The sequence below is a fragment of the Lolium perenne genome, chromosome 3, assembly GCF_019359855.2.
Source record: "Lolium perenne isolate Kyuss_39 chromosome 3, Kyuss_2.0, whole genome shotgun sequence".
NCBI lineage: Eukaryota > Viridiplantae > Streptophyta > Magnoliopsida > Poales > Poaceae > Lolium > Lolium perenne.
In genome coordinates, this window is record NC_067246.2 from 152,849,047 (window position 1) to 152,868,421 (window position 19,375).

A 19,375-nucleotide genomic window follows, 5' to 3' on the forward strand; every position below is an offset into this window, starting at 1 on the left:
TGTAATTCTATATGTTGTGTTTGTTGGGATCCGATGAATAGAGAATACTATGTTATGTTGATTATCAATTTATATCTATGTGTTGTTTATGATCTTGCATGCTCTCCGTTATTAGTAGATGCTCTGGCCAAGTTGATGCTAGTAACTCCAAGAGGGAGTATTTATGCTCGATAGTGGATTCATGTCTCCGTGAATCTGGGGGAGTGAGAGAAACCTCTAAGGTTATGGATGTGCTGTTGCCACTAGGGATAAAACATTGATGCTATGTCCGAGGATGTAGTTATTGATTACATTACGCGCAATACTTAATGCAATTGTCTGTTGTTAGCAACTTAATACTGGAGGGGGTTCGGATGATAACCTGAAGGTGGACTTTTTAGGCATAGATGCATGCTGGATAGCGGTCTATGTACTTTGTCGTAATGCCCAATTAAATCTCACAATACTCATCATAATATGTATGTGCATGGTCATGCCCTCTTTATTTGTCAATTGCCCAACTGTAATTTGTTCACCCAACATGCTGTTTATCTTATGGGAGAGACACCTTTAGTGAACTGTGGACCCCGGTCCAATTCTATATACTAAAATACAATCTACTGCAATTGTTCTACTATTTTCTGCAAACAATCATCATCCACACTATACATCTAATCCTTTGTTACAGCAAGCCGGTGAGATTGACAACCTCACTGTTTCGTTGGGGCAAAGTACTTGGTTTGTGTTGTGCAGGTTCCACGTTGGCGTCGGAATCCCTGGTGTTGCGCCGCACTACATCTCGCCGCCATCAACCTTCAACGTGCTTCTTGGCTCCTACTGGTTCGATAAACCTTTTTTTGAGGGTAAAACAGTGGGGTTAACCCACTGCAATTTTTATTAATAATAAGATAGTACAAGAGGATAAATTACAAAGAGAGTGAGAAACTCTCGGGAAAGAAAAGAACTAATCTAAACTATGGTTTGAAGCCATTCTTTAAAAGAGGTAACATGCTTTTTCTTCATTCTGAGCACCAACATTTTCAACTCTTGAGTGTAAATAGCTTTCCAGGACCTGAAAGTGGCATTCTGATTCTCAAAGAGCTTATTATTTCTCACAATCCAAATTCCCCAGGCTGCCAGAATTATCACATCCATTGCAAATGGTAATTTGAGTAATGTTCTCATCTCCTCAAAGGCTTCCATAATGGATAATCTTCTATCTCTCTGTGGGCATATAGAATTCCAACATTGTTCAGCTAGAGGACACCTCCAGAATAAATGAACTAGTGTTTCTTCCACGTGACACTCCATTGCAACACATTGATAGTTTTGAAGTTGGAAGTTTTTCCTTCTTAGCAGGTTCCTTGTATTTAATCGATCATGCAAGAGCAGCCAGAAGAAAAATTTATGTTTTGCTTGGCATGAGGTCTTCCAAATTCTGTTGAAAATTTTGGGGGTGGGAGTAAAACCAATCATAGCTTTATATGCTCTTTGTGATGAAAATTCACTATTTCCCCAAATATAAGTCCACTGGTCTCCATTGCCTTCTTGTACTCTTATGAGAGTATTTTGGCAGATCACTTCTAAGGTCTGATATTCTTCATAAGCCTGTTGTGAGAGTGGCAGATGAAACAGGTCTTCCAGGTATTCAGTATGAATTACCTTCTCTACATTCCAGTCTGTATGTTTAGCAAATGTAAATAAGTGAGGAAATTTTTGGTGTAAGCAGTTTTGTTCCCATAGATCTGTCCAGAAGTTTACAGTCCTTCCATTACCCACAGAGCATTTAGCTAAACCCTTGTAAATATCAAGAAGCTTGAGATGTGATTTCCACCAGAAAGAACCTTCCAAACTATTTCTGGGTAATTCTCCATTACTGTAATATGTATCTCTGATTAAATGTACCCAGGGTATGTCAAGGTTATTGAAGAATTTATGTAGATTTTTCAGCATAAGTGCCTTATTCTGTACCTCCAAGTTGAGAACTCCTAGTCCTCCTTGCTCTTTAGGTTTGCAGATTTTTTTCCAGGCTACAAGAGCAGAACCATTAGCTTGCACTTCTGTATGTTTTTTCCTCCATAAGCAATGTCTCATATATTTCACCACTTGTTCTTTTATAGAAACTGGGACATCAAAGCAGCACATGAAGAAGATTGACATGGATGACAGTACTGATTTAACTAATTGAAGCTTTCCTCCATAATTTAGGAAATCTGCAATTCCACCAAGCCTTGCTTGAGTTCTCTGGATAATTGGCATAAAATGTTCCATGCTAGGTTTGTGTAACACCCCAAATTTCAATGAAAAGAAAGTTAGAGAATTCCAGAAATACAAAATTTTCAAACCAACAAAAACTTTTCTTTTGCATATAGTACCATGCATAGGACTTGTGCATTTGAGTGATATGCCATGATGATTGTTATTACTTGTATTTGTTATGCTCTAAAACCCTAGAGTGATCATGTGAAGATCACCAACCAAATAAATCAAAGTGGAAGAAATTCCCATAATTGAAAAACCCTAAAAACCCTCACATATGCCCTATGGCATTTTTATAAATTTTGACCCTAGACCTATTTGGTCTTCACCATTAGTTGAATAATGTTACTAAACACTTATCACAACTTTTGGAACCAAGGTTTCACTTTTCAAATAATTTTCCAACACTTTTCCCACTCACATGTGATGATGACCAAATCTGCCAATTTCAGTCTGATCACCACTTTGAGCCCCTGCAATTCAATTTTCCCAAACCATTCTTTGCTAACTCCTTGCACCATTTCAAAGTCAACATCAAGGTGAACAACTTTGATGAAGACCACCCTGCCAAATTCATCTTTGATCACTAGCTATGCTCACCCAAAGTGGCAACTTTATAATGAGTTCAACAATCTTCACTTAACCATTTTGGGCCATTTTTTGAAATCCAATTTTTCCACCACCACCTCCATTCATCTCTGGTCAATTACAACTTATCTCAACACTCACATTTCAAAAACTTTCACCTTTTGAATTATTTCAAATTTGGAGAATTTTGCAATTTGCAAAATATGGCACTATTTGACACTATTGGAAATAGTGTTCTATACACACCAAACCTACACTACACTACCCCAAATGGTTCCCCTGCCCCCTTTCACCCTGAATGGCAACATTGAAACCCTAGGGAGAGAGAGAGAACAAGCAAGACATGGCCATGCCGGCCCATGCCGGCCATGTTCTTCTCCCCCTCTCTCCATTGCTTCTCTACACTGGCCCTGGTGCCCACACTCGCCACCGCACACTCCTACCTCACCCTAGCCAAGCCACGGTCGAGCTCGACGCCAACCATCGCCGGAGATCGCGCGCCGAGATCAGCCCTGGATGCCGCTCGCGTCGCGCATGGACGCCACTGGCCACGCGCCGCGCAGCCACTCCGCACTCGCCCTGGACCCCCTGTGCACACGTTGAGCACCGCAGTGACACCGCGACGCTCCCAGACACGCGCCCAGCCCAGACCCGTGACCGCCGGCGCCGGAGACGACGACTTGCTCCCGTACGCGCCGCGGCCGTCGTGGAAGCAATGCGACCCAACCAAGCCTCCCCCGACCAAGCTGTCGCTGCCGTTAGACTCGCCTGGACCCGTAGAGCATCGCCATGACCACGCCTAGCTCGACCAGCCGCCGGAGAAGCCGCGCCATGGTCGACCTTGCCACTGCCCCGCACCCCTTGCTCAATCCTATAAATAGAGCGTTCCACTGGAAGCAACTGAGCACACCACCTCACTCCCCACCCTTCACCACCTCGCCTAGCACCGTTAGCCACCTCGATCGTCGCCGGAGCAAGGCCAATCGCAAGCTCGGAGCCGCGGAAGCCCTGGAGAAATCGCCATTGATCCAGGCCACATCGAGCTCCGCCACTGCTACCAGCTGCTTCGCCGTCGTCTACACCTTCCCCGAGCACACTGCCATCCCTCGCTGGAGCCACGGTGAGCTCTCCGACCCCCTACCCTCGCCGCCAACCTCCCTGCCTCTCGCCGGAGAAGACGACGCACCAGCGCCGTCCGATCCCGATCTAATCCTACGTCCCACAATAAAACATACCGTTTCGGGTTTAAAAAGAGGCTGACAGGCGGACCCCACCTGTCGAGGCAGCCCACGCGGGCACAGACGCGTGGTGGGCTGGCCTTGGGCCTGTTTAAACCATTTCGGCCCGTTAGCTTTTCCCGCCGGCTGTTTAATTCAAATTCGTTTTAAACATTTTCCAAACATTTTCAATACTGCCCAAACTTTGAAATTAAATAGTTTCCAATTGGCTAAACCAAATTTAGTGAATTTGATATTGTTGGAAAGCCACTGAAATTCTCTATCCAATGCCCCTGGCCTCAGGGTCAAATTCTTGGTAGAATTAATGTGACAAAAATAACAAGCCAGGGACTTTTCCCTATTCAAATAATTCTTAAAAATCAACCAAAATAGATATTAAGTTATTTCCAACTCTAATAGCTCACATTTGACTTACACTAATTGTTTATGCAATAAAATGGTGTGGTCACTTTGCATGATCATGCCATGGTTTAATGAATGGATATTTTGACTAGTTTAACTAGTTGATATTATCCAAAACTATTAAAGTTAAATTGTGTGAAGTCTTACACTTCATTTAAACTTGTCTCACATGAATTCATGGGATGTTTGGACCCCTGGTTCCAAACTCTCTTATATGAATTTCTTGAGATTTAAATCAAATATAGTGTTATTTAAATGGCATGAGGTGTTCCACCTCATTTAAATCATTCTCCCAAATGATAATGATGATGAACATTTGATCTAGGTCAAGATGAGTTCATCCATGATTGTTGGAGAAATTAAATCTTAAGAAGATTTCAATGAGAGGAAATTATTTCTCAAGAACCCTATGGAAACTATCATTTACATATAGAATACAAATCCTATTTAAATCCCACAACCCATGCACCCTAGTTTATTTATGTGTGTGCATAGAGTAGTTTGTGTGTTTATTGGTGATGTGTGGAATAGCCATGGAATTAGTGAGTAATTATACTCGTATTCAAATTTAGACGGTAGCACCAGAGAGTACGCCGAAGAAGAAGGTTGCTACCAGGAGGAGGAAGAGGAACAGTTTGAGAACTACCAAGGCAAGCTAAATTACTATGCAAGCTTTTATTCTTGCCAAGTGCAAAGCCCCCTTGGGGCAAGGCACCATGTCTTACCTTTTCTTATGTGAACCCATCCCAAGTTTTTACTTGTTTTCCAAATGATTTTCCTTTTATAGTTAACTTTGGTCAAAATACAAGTGGTTTTTAGAGTAGGGAGTTAGCTTCCAAGCAAGGCAAGATAGCACCCCTCATGAATTAGAGCTAGTGCTAATAAACTAAATTTGACTACTCTAGATGGGAACAACAGGTTTTTGAAAGGATTTTGAAACCTTGGAATGAAGATGCATTCCATTGAAGGATTTTTGAAGGTGAATATGACCAAGAGAAGATGGTGATTTTTGATAAAACTTGATGTTGGTTTGAATGCGATACCTTTCCAATTCTCAAGTACCCCCACAATACCTGATTATGGGTAGGGCTTAATCGGAAGTTTATGCGTCTTAGTATGGGTTCCCTCTAAACAAGCGTCATCGGGGTTATGCCGAAAGCTGCCTCTACCACAAAAGAAACGATACGATATGATGCGAAATGAGGTGAATGTCCGGCCCAAGCCTGTGCGGTTCCCGGGTTGACGGTTGGTCTTCACTTTGGGAGGCCAAGCTCATGGGGAGAGGTGCTCATACTAGGGTTCGTAAGTGAAAGGTTATGGTTGATGATCCGCGTCTTGTGTTACGATTATTCGGGAAATCCCGACGGATGAAATCAAATGTTGTGGCACAAGTGTGCAACCTCTGCAGAGTGTAAACCTATTCGAATAGCCGCGTCCACGGTTACGGACGGTTGGAAAGGCCATACGATTTCCGATGTCATATCTTTGAAAATGATGTTGAAAGGTGATGGTGAATTGACTTGTGGTGAATTGAATTGAAATCACCACTTGAATGGTGGGAATGACACTAATGTTCCTCCTTGGGTTAGTTAGCACTTGAATAAGTTCTTCTCAAAACTTTGTGAACCAAAACTAGCTTTATGCAAATAAACTAGAGCTTAGCAAACCCTACTAGAATGTCTAGCACTTTTTCTTGAATTAGTTTGCGAGTACTCAACGTACTCACGGCTTTGTCCCTGGCTATTCAAATGGCCAGAGTATGAAGATGAACAAGGAGATGACCAGCAGGACGCCTACAACAACTAAGCGCTTTCCGACGTCAAGCGTTGGCTTGTGGACTAGAGAGTCCTTGTATCTTACGCTTCCGCTATGTTGAACTATGAACTTGTGTGTGTTCGTTGATCAATAGATCAACTATTCGTGTAATATGGATCATGTGATTCCAATTTGTAAGACTTATGGGTTGTAATGAATGATGACTGTGATACTTAACTATTATGCCTCGCAACAACAATATTCCTGGGATTGCGATGTATGACATAATAGGCATTCGGACTTAAAAATCCGGGTGTTGACAAGTTGGTATCAGAGCCATTGTTTGACCTTAGAAGACCTTAGTTAGAATGGGCGTTCTGAAAAATTTAACTTTGAAATCAAATGAAAGAACTTATTTGTGAAAACTTACTACACTCTCGTCTTTGAGACTTTGCCAAAATTTGATGAATCATGTTTTATCTTATTTTAAATCAACTTAAAACTTTGCCACACTTTGCACTCTCTAACTTACTCATCCAATTCTCTTTCAGATGGAGCCGAATGAACCCCTCAACACCAAGTTTTATCAGCTTGGGAACGGAGGAAGCTTGATCTTCGAGCATGACCTCGACTCCTGTCGGATCACCTTGGCCGCCCACACCCCGAGTTTCACGGGATTCAAGTGGACGACCAGCCGGGAGGGGAACTGCGGTGGATTATCACCGCCGACTTGAGGGGCAAGCTGGAGCCTCCCACCTCGGAGAGGATCCTTTTCTCTTTCGGGAAAGCAGCTGGCTCGACGGGCTTGCACGTGCTCTTCAGAAGCACTTGCTCGTACGTGCGGACAGAATACCGAAGCCCTTCGTGAGGAACGCTTTGCGCATCTCGCACGGCGTAACTCGACGGAAGACCCATGGATGTGCCACTCCACCCCGGTTGAGGCACCATGTGGATCACTTGGACTTCATGCTCTACCGGACTCGAGAGGGACCTCGACGCCTCTCGCGCTTACGCGAACCAGACCCATGCTCACATCATCGAGCAGGGTGAGGCGATCAAGCTACTCAACAACGACCGCAGGAACCTTCGCCAGCAGCGTGCCAAGAAGGACGTTACGATTCGCCGCCTTCGCGACCGGATCGCGTCACTTGAGGCCACTGTCAAGGCCCAGGAGGATCAGATTCTTCAGCTAGAGGATGACGATGAAGGCATCGACATTCGGGGAGGAGACGCCTTTACGAGCGATGACGATGACTTTGAGGAGGACGAGAACACCGAGGAGGAGGACTACGAGTTCTGGAGGCCGGACAGGATGACTACGTCCCGATCGATATCGATGATGAGGAGTAGTTGCACTAGTCTCACTTATAGTAGGTGTGAGTTGTATCCCGTCCTTTGTATCGTAGCATGAGAATGGTTCTTAAAACCATTGGAGTATGTGTAGTTTGTACTATGTGTTGCATGAATGAATGAATGTTATGTTTGTCATGAAAAGATTACAAGTTTTCAAAAGTTTTTCAAACTTAACCAAAATGAACCATAGAATGTTCCCTCTTATCTCATGATCTTCTATATCTTCAGATGGCCCCTCCGAATCGCACCAACGACGCGATGATGCAGCTTACTGCAAACCACGCTTTGACCGGGAAACCGAGAGAGCCGAGCGCCAAGCCAACATCATCGCCTTGCAGAACATCGCCCAAGGCCATGGAAATCATGACCACCCCGGATCCAAGCTCAAGAACTTCCAGAACACCAACCCTCCGGTGTTTAGCAAGACCGAGGAGCCCCTCGACGCCGACGATTGGCTCCAGACTATGGAGAACAATCTGGAAGTAGCTGGAGTGGAAGCCAACGAGAAGGTGTTGTTCGCCACTCACTACCTCGCTGGACCAGCTCGCGCTTGGTGGACAAGTACCCGTGCCATGAACGGAGGTCAATTCATGACTTGGGAGGATTTCAAACTCAAGTTCAGCAAGTACCATGTACCCCCGGGTCTTATCAAGAAGATGAGGGATGAGTTCCGTGAACTGAAACAAGGTCGCATGACGGTGGTTGAGTACCGCGACAAGTTTCTCACCTTGTCAAGGTATGCCCCTGATGAGACGGACACCGTTGAAAAGAGGAAGGAGAGATTCCTGAACGGGCTGCATGATGAGATGCAGACTGTCCTCGTCAACATCCCCTTCGCCGACCTCGAAGCCCTGGTTGACTCCGCCATCCAGATGGAGGGCAAGTTGAACCAAGCCAATGAGAACCGCAAGCGCCGCTTGGCAAATCAGAGTGGATCAAGCCACCCCCAAAAGTTTCGCCCTAGCTCAAGCGGAGGTTTCAATCCGAGACATAACAAACCCCGATACAGAACTCTCGCCCCGGTTATCAGAACCGAAGTGGAGGAAACTCCAAGCCAGGAGGCTACAACCCCAACTACAACAACAACAACTACAACCGCGCTCCACCTCGAGCCCCGAACACCAACAACACCAACACCAACCCCAGAACCGGGAGCAATGCCATTCCCGTTGCGAACAAGCAGGACAAGAGCACTATCACTTGTTATGAGTGTGGTGTAGTGGGGCACTACTCCAACGAGTGTCCCAAGCGTCTTGCCAAGCTCGCCGGCAACACCGCTGCTCCTGCTCAGCAGCAACGCCGTGTCTCCACCGGCAAGAAGTTCGCCCCCAACAACCCCAACAACCGCAACGGCCGCCTCTACCACATGAACGCCGAAGAAGCCCGGAAGCCCCGGATGTGGTACTTGGGTATGTTTTCTGTCAACCACACCCCTGCTAGAGTGTTGTTTGATTCCGGAGCATCGCATTCCTTTGTCACCGAAGATTTTGCATCAACAAGTAAAATTCAACCCCTCAGTTTGAAGCATGTTATGATAGTTCAAATCCCCGGATCAACCACCAAAGCCAGAAAATTTTGTAAAAATGTGCCAATCAAAATCCATGATGTTGATTTCTTTGCAAATCTCATCATACTTGGAACCAAAGGTTTGGAAGTTGTCCTAGGAATGGACTGGATGTCCAAACACAATGGATTGATAGACTGCGCCAAGAAAGCCATAACCATGACTAGCAGCACCGGAATCGTAGTTGAGCACGTCTCTGAAAAACTACCCAGAAAATTTACCTGCAACCAAAGTGTATCCAAGCCTACTCTGGATCAAATCAGGGTCGTCTGTCGCTACCACGATGTGTTTCCGGATGATCTACCCGGTATGCCCCGGACCGGGATATCGAGTTTATCATCGAGTTAATCCCGGAACTGGACCCATCGCCCGAGAGAGCCTACAGCATGAACGCAGCCGAGCTTGTGGAGCTGAAGAAGCAAATAGATGACATGTTAGCCAAAGGTTTGATCAGACCAAGTGCATCCCCACTGGAGATCCCCGTCTTGTTTGTCGACAAGAAGGATGGTGCAAATCGTTTATGCACCGACTATCGTAAGCTTAACGATGTCACCATCAAAAACAAATACCCCTTACCCAAGATCGAAGACTTGTTCGACCAACTCACCGGATCCCGAGTTTTCTCGAAAATTGATCTTAGAACTGGATACCACCAACTGAAAATCCGAGCCACCGATATTCCAAAAACTGCCTTTACCACCAGATATGGGTTGTATGAGTACAACGTCATGTCATTTGGACTGACCAATGCTCCCGCTTATTTCATGAATCTCATGAATAAGATCTTCATGAACTTCTTGGACAAATTTGTCGTTGTTTTCATCGACGACATTTTGGTCTACTCCAAGTCCGAAGAAGAACATGAACAGCATCTGGAGATTGTTCTAGAAACCCTGAGACAGCACCAGTTGTACGCCAAGTTTAGCAAGTGTGAGTTTTGGCTGGAAGAAGTTGGATTCCTCGGACACATCTTGTCTGCAGGAGGAATTGCCGTAGATCCCGCCAAGATCAAAACTGTTATGGAATGGAAAGCTCCGACCACACAAACTGAGGTCCGTGCTTTTCTTGGATTAGCTGGATATTACCGCAGATTTGTAGAAGGTTTTTCGAGCATCGCTCGACCAATGACCCAACTGCTGAAAAAGGACAGAAAGTTTGAGTGGACCGACAAGTGTGAAGAGAGCTTTCAACAGCTCAAGAGTAGGCCGACAACAGCCCCAATCCCGATCATGCCGGATATCGCAAAGCCCTTTGACGTATATTGCGACGCCTCCAAGATCGGACTTGGATGCGTGCTTATGCAAGAAGGAAAGGTTGTATCCTACCTTTCTAGACAACTCAAGCAACATGAGCAGAACTACCCAACCCACGACCTCGAGCTTGCAGCCGTGGTCTTAGCCTTGAAAGTTTGGCGTCATTACCTCATGGGTAATCGATGCGAGATTTACTCCGACCACAAAAGCCTCAAATACATTTTCACCCAGAAGGAGTTAAACATGAGACAACGCCGATGGATAGAATTGATCAAGGATTACGACATGGAGATTCACTACCACCCCGGCAAGGCCAATGTGGTAGCGGATGCTTTGAGTCGACTGCCGTGCCAGTTGAACTCCATGCTCGCAACCGAACAGCCTAGTTTGCACCAAGAGTTTGAACAGTTCAGACTTGAACTTGTAAGTGAAGGATTCCTAGCGACATCGAACCGCAACCCACCTTGATTGGTCAGATCAAGGAAGCCCCGGAAAGGACAACGCTAGCATTGATGGAATCAAGAAACAGATAGCCGCAGGAAAAGCCCCCGGATTCACCATTGACGGCCGGAGTGCTTTGGTACAAAGAACGCCTCTGCGTACCATCGGACTACGACTGAAACAAGTCATCTGCAAGAAGCCCATGACACCCTTTACTCAATCAACCGCGGAGGTACCAAGATGTAATATGAACTTACAGAACAATTTTGGTTGCACGTTATGAAGAGAGAGATCTGTAGCTATATCGCTTAGTGTGACATCTGCCCGGCGAGTTAAGGCGAGAACACCGAGAGACCCGCCGGACTGTTGCAACCCCTTCAGATTCCAGAATGGAAATGGGACTCCGTAGGAATGGACTTTATCACCGGACTGCCCAAATCCAGCAAAGGCAATGATTCCATATGGGTAGTGGTCGATAGATTGACCAAAGTCGCCCATTTCATCGCCGTCAAAACCACCTATCAAGGCCCCAAGTTAGCTGAACTCTACATCTCCAGAATAGTCGCCTGGCACGGAACCCCCAAATCAATAGTGTCAGATAGAGGATCACAGTTCACCTCAAGGTTCTGGCAGAAAGTGCATGAAGGACTAGGCACTCGCCTAAATTTCAGCACCGCCTATCACCCTCAGACCGACGGACAGACTGAGAGAGTAAACCAGATACTGGAAGACATGCTTAGAGCATGCGTCTTTGGAATACGGATCCAAGTGGGAAGACTGCCTACCTTACGCAGAATTCTCATACAACAATAGTTATCAAGCCAGCCTACAGATGGCCCCCTTTGAAGCCTTGTACGGAAGGAAGTGCCGTACCCCCCTGAACTGGTCAGAAGTCGGAGAGAGTCAAGTTTTCGGCCCAGACGTTCTTCGTGAAGCCGAAGAGAAGGTTCACAAGATCCGTGAGTACCTCAAGACTGCGCAATCCAGACAGAAGAGCTACGCCGACAAGAGACGTCGGGAGATGACCTTTGAGATCGGAGATTTTGTCTATCTCAAAGTATCCCCCTTGAAAGGGATGCAAAGGTTTCAGCTGAAAGGAAAGCTTGCACCTCGCTACGTGGGACCTTTCCAAGTCCTCAGCCGCCGAGGTGAAGTATCTTATCAACTGGAGTTGCCTGAAGAAATGTCGGCTGTGCACGACGTTTTTCACATCTCACTTCTCCGGAAATGTCTTGAAGTCCCTGAGAAGACCGAAGTGTTCAAGAACATCGATTACCGATCGGTGGATATCAACAAGGATCTGACTTACCGCGAAGTGCCGATTCGCATCCTCGAAGAAGCATACAGAACCACCCGCACCCGAAGCATCAAGTTTCTAAAGATCCAATGGAGCAATCATACCAAGGATGAAGCCACCTGGGAACGCGAAGACTTCATGAAGAAGGAGTACCCAGATCTCTTTAGTACCTAACTTTCTTTTCGATCTCGGGACGAGATCTTTTGTAAGGGGGAAGGGTTTGTAACACCCCAAATTTCAATGAAAAGAAAGTTAGAGAATTCCAGAAATACAAAATTTTCAAACCAACAAAAACTTTTCTTTTGCATATAGTACCATGCATAGGACTTGTGCATTTGAGTGATATGCCATGATGATTGTTATTACTTGTATTTGTTATGCTCTAAAACCCTAGAGTGATCATGTGAAGATCACCAACCAAATAAATCAAAGTGGAAGAAATTCCCATAATTGAAAAACCCTAAAAACCCTCACATATGCCCTATGGCATTTTTATAAATTTTGACCCTAGACCTATTTGGTCTTCACCATTAGTTGAATAATGTTACTAAACACTTATCACAACTTTTGGAACCAAGGTTTCACTTTTCAAATAATTTTCCAACACTTTTCCCACTCACATGTGATGATGACCAAATCTGCCAATTTCAGTCTGATCACCACTTTGAGCCCCTGCAATTCAATTTTCCCAAACCATTCTTTGCTAACTCCTTGCACCATTTCAAAGTCAACATCAAGGTGAACAACTTTGATGAAGACCACCCTGCCAAATTCATCTTTGATCACTAGCTATGCTCACCCAAAGTGGCAACTTTATAATGAGTTCAACAATCTTCACTTAACCATTTTGGGCCATTTTTTGAAATCCAATTTTTCCACCACCACCTCCATTCATCTCTGGTCAATTACAACTTATCTCAACACTCACATTTCAAAAACTTTCACCTTTTGAATTATTTCAAATTTGGAGAATTTTGCAATTTGCAAAATATGGCACTATTTGACACTATTGGAAATAGTGTTCTATACACACCAAACCTACACTACACTACCCCAAATGGTTCCCCTGCCCCCTTTCACCCTGAATGGCAACATTGAAACCCTAGGGAGAGAGAGAGAACAAGCAAGACATGGCCATGCCGGCCCATGCCGGCCATGTTCTTCTCCCCCTCTCTCCATTGCTTCTCTACACTGGCCCTGGTGCCCACACTCGCCACCGCACACTCCTACCTCACCCTAGCCAAGCCACGGTCGAGCTCGACGCCAACCATCGCCGGAGATCGCGCGCCGAGATCAGCCCTGGATGCCGCTCGCGTCGCGCATGGACGCCACTGGCCACGCGCCGCGCAGCCACTCCGCACTCGCCCTGGACCCCCTGTGCACACGTTGAGCACCGCATTGACACCGCGACGCCCCCAGACACGCGCCCAGCCCAGACCCGTGACCGCCGGCGCCGGAGACGACGACTTGCTCCCGTACGCGCCGCGGCGTCGTGGAAGCAATGCGACCCAACCAAGCCTCCCCCGACCAAGCTGTCGCTGCCGTTAGACTCGCCTGGACCCGTAGAGCATCGCCATGACCACGCCTAGCTCGACCAGCCGCCGGAGAAGCCGCGCCATGGTCGACCTTGCCACTGCCCCGCACCCCTTGCTCAATCCTATAAATAGAGCGTTCCCTGGAAGCAACTGAGCACACCACCTCACTCCCCACCCTTCACCACCTCGCCTAGCACCGTTAGCCACCTCGATCGTCGCCGGAGCAAGGCCAATCGCAAGCTCGGAGCCGCGGACGCCTGGAGAAATCGCCATTGATCCGGGCCACATCGAGCTCCGCCATCGCTACCAGCTGCTTCGCCGTCGTCGTCTACACCTTCCCCGAGCACACTGCCATCCCTCGCTGGAGCCACGGTGAGCTCTCCGACCCCCTACCCTCGCCGCCAACCTCCCTGCCTCTCGCCGGAGAAGACGACGCACCAGCGCCGTCCGATCCCGATCTAATCCTACGTCCCACAATAAAACATACCGTTTCGGGTTTAAAAAGAGGCTGACAGGCGGACCCCACCTGTCGGGCAGCCCACGCGGGCACAGACGCGTGGTGGGCTGGCCTTGGGCCTGTTTAAACCATTTCGGCCCGTTAGCTTTTCCCGCCGGCTGTTTAATTCAAATTCGTTTTAAACATTTTCCAAACATTTTCAATACTGCCCAAACTTTGAAATTAAATAGTTTCCAATTGGCTAAACCAAATTTAGTGAATTTGATATTGTTGGAAAGCCACTGAAATTCTCTATCCAATGCCCCTGGCCTCAGGGTCAAATTCTTGGTAGAATTAATGTGACAAAAATAACAAGCCAGGGACTTTTCCCTATTCAAATAATTCTTAAAAATCAACCAAAATAGATATTAAGTTATTTCCAACTCTAATAGCTCACATTTGACTTACACTAATTGTTTATGCAATAAAATGGTGTGGTCACTTTGCATGATCATGCCATGGTTTAATGAATGGATATTTTGACTAGTTTAACTAGTTGATATTATCCAAAACTATTAAAGTTAAATTGTGTGAAGTCTTACACTTCATTTAAACTTGTCTCACATGAATTCATGGGATGTTTGGACCCCTGGTTCCAAACTCTCTTATATGAATTTCTTGAGATTTAAATCAAATATAGTGTTATTTAAATGGCATGAGGTGTTCCACCTCATTTAAATCATTCTCCCAAATGATAATGATGATGAACATTTGATCTAGGTCAAGATGAGTTCATCCATGATTGTTGGAGAAATTAAATCTTAAGAAGATTTCAATGAGAGGAAATTATTTCTCAAGAACCCTATGGAAACTATCATTTACATATAGAATACAAATCCTATTTAAATCCCACAACCCATGCACCCTAGTTTATTTATGTGTGTGCATAGAGTAGTTTGTGTGTTTATTGGTGATGTGTGGAATAGCCATGGAATTAGTGAGTAATTATACTCGTATTCAAATTTAGACTAGTAGCACCGGAGAGTACGCCGAAGAAGAAGGTTGCTACCAGGAGGAGGAAGAGGAACAGTTTGAGAACTACCAAGGCAAGCTAAATTACTATGCAAGCTTTTATTCTTGCCAAGTGCAAAGCCCCCTTGGGGCAAGGCACCATGTCTTACCTTTTCTTATGTGAACCCATCCCAAGTTTTTACTTGTTTTCCAAATGATTTTCCTTTTATAGTTAACTTTGGTCAAAATACAAGTGGTTTTTAGAGTAGGGAGTTAGCTTCCAAGCAAGGCAAGATAGCACCCCTCATGAATTAGAGCTAGTGCTAATAAACTAAATTTGACTACTCTAGATGGGAACAACAGGTTTTTGAAAGGATTTTGAAACCTTGGAATGAAGATGCATTCCATTGAAGGATTTTTGAAGGTGAATATGACCAAGAGAAGATGGTGATTTTTGATAAAACTTGATGTTGGTTTGAATGCGATACCTTTCCAATTCTCAAGTACCCCCACAATACCTGATTATGGGTAGGGCTTAACTGGAAGTTTATGCGTCTTAGTATGGGTTCCCTCTAAACAAGCGTCATCGGGGTTATGCCGAAAGCTGCCTCTACCACAAAAGAAACGATACGATATGATGCGAAATGAGGTGAATGTCCGGCCCAAGCCTGTGCGGTTCCCGGGTTGACAGTTGGTCTTCACTTTGGGAGGCCAAGCTCATGGGGAGAGGTGCTCATACTAGGGTTCGTAAGTGAAAGGTTATGGTTGATGATCCGCGTCTTGTGTTACGATTATTCGGGAAATCCCGACGGATGAAATCAAATGTTGTGGCACAAGTGTGCAACCTCTGCAGAGTGTAAACCTATTCGAATAGCCGCGTCCACGGTTACGGACGGTTGGAAAGGCCATACAGTTTCCGATGTCATATCTTTGAAAATGATGTTGAAAGGTGATGGTGAATTGACTTGTGGTGAATTGAATTGAAATCACCACTTGAATGGTGGGAATGACACTAATGTTCCTCCTTGGGTTAGTTAGCACTTGAATAAGTTCTTCTCAAAACTTTGTGAACCAAAACTAGCTTTATGCAAATAAACTAGAGCTTAGCAAACCCTACTAGAATGTCTAGCACTTTTTCTTGAATTAGTTTGCGAGTACTCAACGTACTCACGGCTTTGTCCCTGGCTATTCAAATGGCCAGAGTATGAAGATGAACAAGGAGATGACCAGCAGGACGCCTACAACAACTAAGCGCTTTCCGACGTCAAGCGTTGGCCTGTGGACTAGAGAGTCCTTGTATCTTACGCTTCCGCTATGTTGAACTATGAACTTGTGTGTGTTCGTTGATCAATAGATCAACTATTCGTGTAATATGGATCATGTGATTCCAATTTGTAAGACTTATGGGTTGTAATGAATGATGACTGTGATACTTAACTATTATGCCTCGCAACAACAATATTCCTGGGATTGCGATGTATGACATAATAGGCATTCGGACTTAAAAATCCGGGTGTTGACAGTTTGACAATACACAGGGGGAGACCAAGGTAAGTGAAAGGAAGAGACTCTTTTTTGCAATTAATTGTTGCAGCAAAATGATTGAGCCTTTCTTCACTTAAGTTTATGGGTATCATGCTTGATTTGTTGTAATTCACCCTCAGTCCAGTTGAATTAGCAAAAGTTTGAAGCAGGGCTTTTAGACATATTAAATTCCTTGCATCTGCTTTCATAACAACCAAAGTGTCATCTGCATATTGAATTATGGGGAAGTCTGGGCAGGCTCTGCAAGGTATTGGCCTTTCAATCAAATTTTGTGACATGGCCTTGTTCAGTATAGATTGAAGTAGATCTGCTGCTAACACAAACAGTATGGGTGAAAGAGGATCCCCTTGTCTTACCCCTCTCTTACAATAGAATTTTTTTCCAGGAGTACCATTAAGAAGGATTGCTGAGGTACCAGAACCTAGAATCATTTTAATCCATTTGATCCATCTTGCTCCAAAACCTCTTGCTTTAAGAATTTCTAGAATTGTGCTATGTTCAATCTTATCAAAAGCTTTTTCAAAGTCAAGCTTAAGGATAACAATCTCCTCCTTGGATTTATGACATTGAAACAAATATTCAAAAGCCCATCCCAAGCAGTCTTGTATAGATCTTTGTTTCAGAAATCCATATTGATTCTTATGAACAAGTTGAAGAATTATTTTCTGTAGTCTATTAGCCAGCAGTTTGGTGATGATCTTGAGAACAGAATTGAGCAAGGAAATTGGTCTGAAGTCACTTGGATGCAGGGGATTATCAATCTTTGGAATGAGGGTAATAAAGGAAGTATTAATACTTTCCATGTTTAAATCTCCATCATAGAATTTTTTTATCAGATCCTTGACATCTTCTCCAACAATTTGCCAGCAATTTTTGAAGAATTCATTATTGAAACCATCAGGTCCTGGTGACTTGTCATTTGGCAGATCTTTTATGACATCTTCAATTTCTTTATCAGAGAAAGGTTCCTCTAACTGTGCACTAGTTGTAGAATCCATGCCTTCCCCAAAAAACTCTGACAAATTGAATTGTATGTTTGGCTTGTCAGTTTGCCCCATTCTTTCTTTAAAGGATTTCCATAAGATCTCAGCTTTACTATCATGATCTGTAATTTCTGATAAGCTCTCATTCATCAACATAGAAATGAAATTGTGTCTATAATTGATTGTTGCTTTGTTGTGAAAGAATCTTGTATTTGCATCTCCAAGCTTCACCCATTTAATTTTACCTCTTTGTTTCCAGTAAGTTTTTTGATTTTGTAAGAGAGTGATAACATGACTTTTTAAAATGTCTCTAAGATTCCATTCCTCAAGAGAAAGGGTTCTGAGCTCTTCAAGATTGTCCAAGAATTCAATGACTGAATTAACTTTATCAATTAGTTTTCTGAGGCATGGCAGATTTCTTGCCCAAGTCTTGATACTTTTCCTCAAATTCTTCAGTTTTGCAGTAATTCTTTTGGCAGGGTCAGTGTATCCAACTGGAATTTTCCAACTATTTTCCACAATTTGCTTAAAATCACTATGTTGTAGCCAGTAATTCTCAAATCTGAAGACTCTTGCTTTAGGAATACTAGTTCCAATAGAAATGACACAGGGGACATGGTCAGAAGTGGGTTTGACTAGAGGGTAAACCAAGGTGGAAGGGTCTGTACTTGTCCAAGAAGCAGAAGTAAAAAACCAGTCCAGCCTTTCAAGCATACTGAGGGAAAACTTGACGCTGTACGCATCACACCTTCCTCTTGGGGTTCCCAACGGACGCGTGCTGTACGCGTATCAAGCTCTTTTTCTGGCGCCGTATGGGACCTGAAGAAAAGTTCCACCACAGAGATCTCTAACTCCCACGTCAACTTTGCGCCAGCAGCTCTTTTTCTGGCGCCGTTGCCGGGGAGATCAAGACACGCTGCAAGGGGAGTCTCCACATCGCAATCTCTTTACTTTGTTTTTGTCTTGCTTAGTTTTATTTACTACTTTGTTTGCTGCACTAAATCAAAATACAAAAAAAATTAGTTGCTAGTTTTACTTTATTTACTGTCTTGCACTCCATATCAAAAACACAAAAAACTTAGTTACTTGCATTTACTTTACTTATTTCATTATGTTTCCTTTTAATTTTACCGTAAAAGACATGCCGGTAGGACGCGGGTCTATAATTGGGAGAAATAATATAGAAGAATTTTTCAATCATGTTAGTACCGTTGAAGATTTTGAAGATAGACACTTGGTAGACCTTGCTCCTACTTATGAAATTGCTGCTGCTGCTTTAGTTCGCATGTTGGAAACTAAATTTGTTAATCTCAATCCTATAATCCAACATATGTTTCTTACACTTGGTGATATGGAAGAAGGGGAAAAGAAAGATTTTGTTTTAGAAACCCTTCTTAGAGATTTTGGTGGTATAGCAAGAGAGGCTAGAAAGGTCTTTATTAAATATAAGATGCTTGGTTCTTATACCAATTTTGTTAGTCTCCTTGAAAATATGGACATGGAGAGAATAAGGTACACTAATAATATTAATGACGGTGGGGAGATCAAAGCACCAATACCATGTAAGCTCCTAGCGATGAATGACGCACTAGAAAATAACTATGCTTGGCTTGTTCCTGAAAATTTGTTTGATGAGAGTAGCAAGCCCAAGACTAATGAAAAGGGAGACGCTAAAACTTATGTATCCAATATACTATGCATGGTTGAGAAAACTCCACACCCCGCTGTAGATGCAC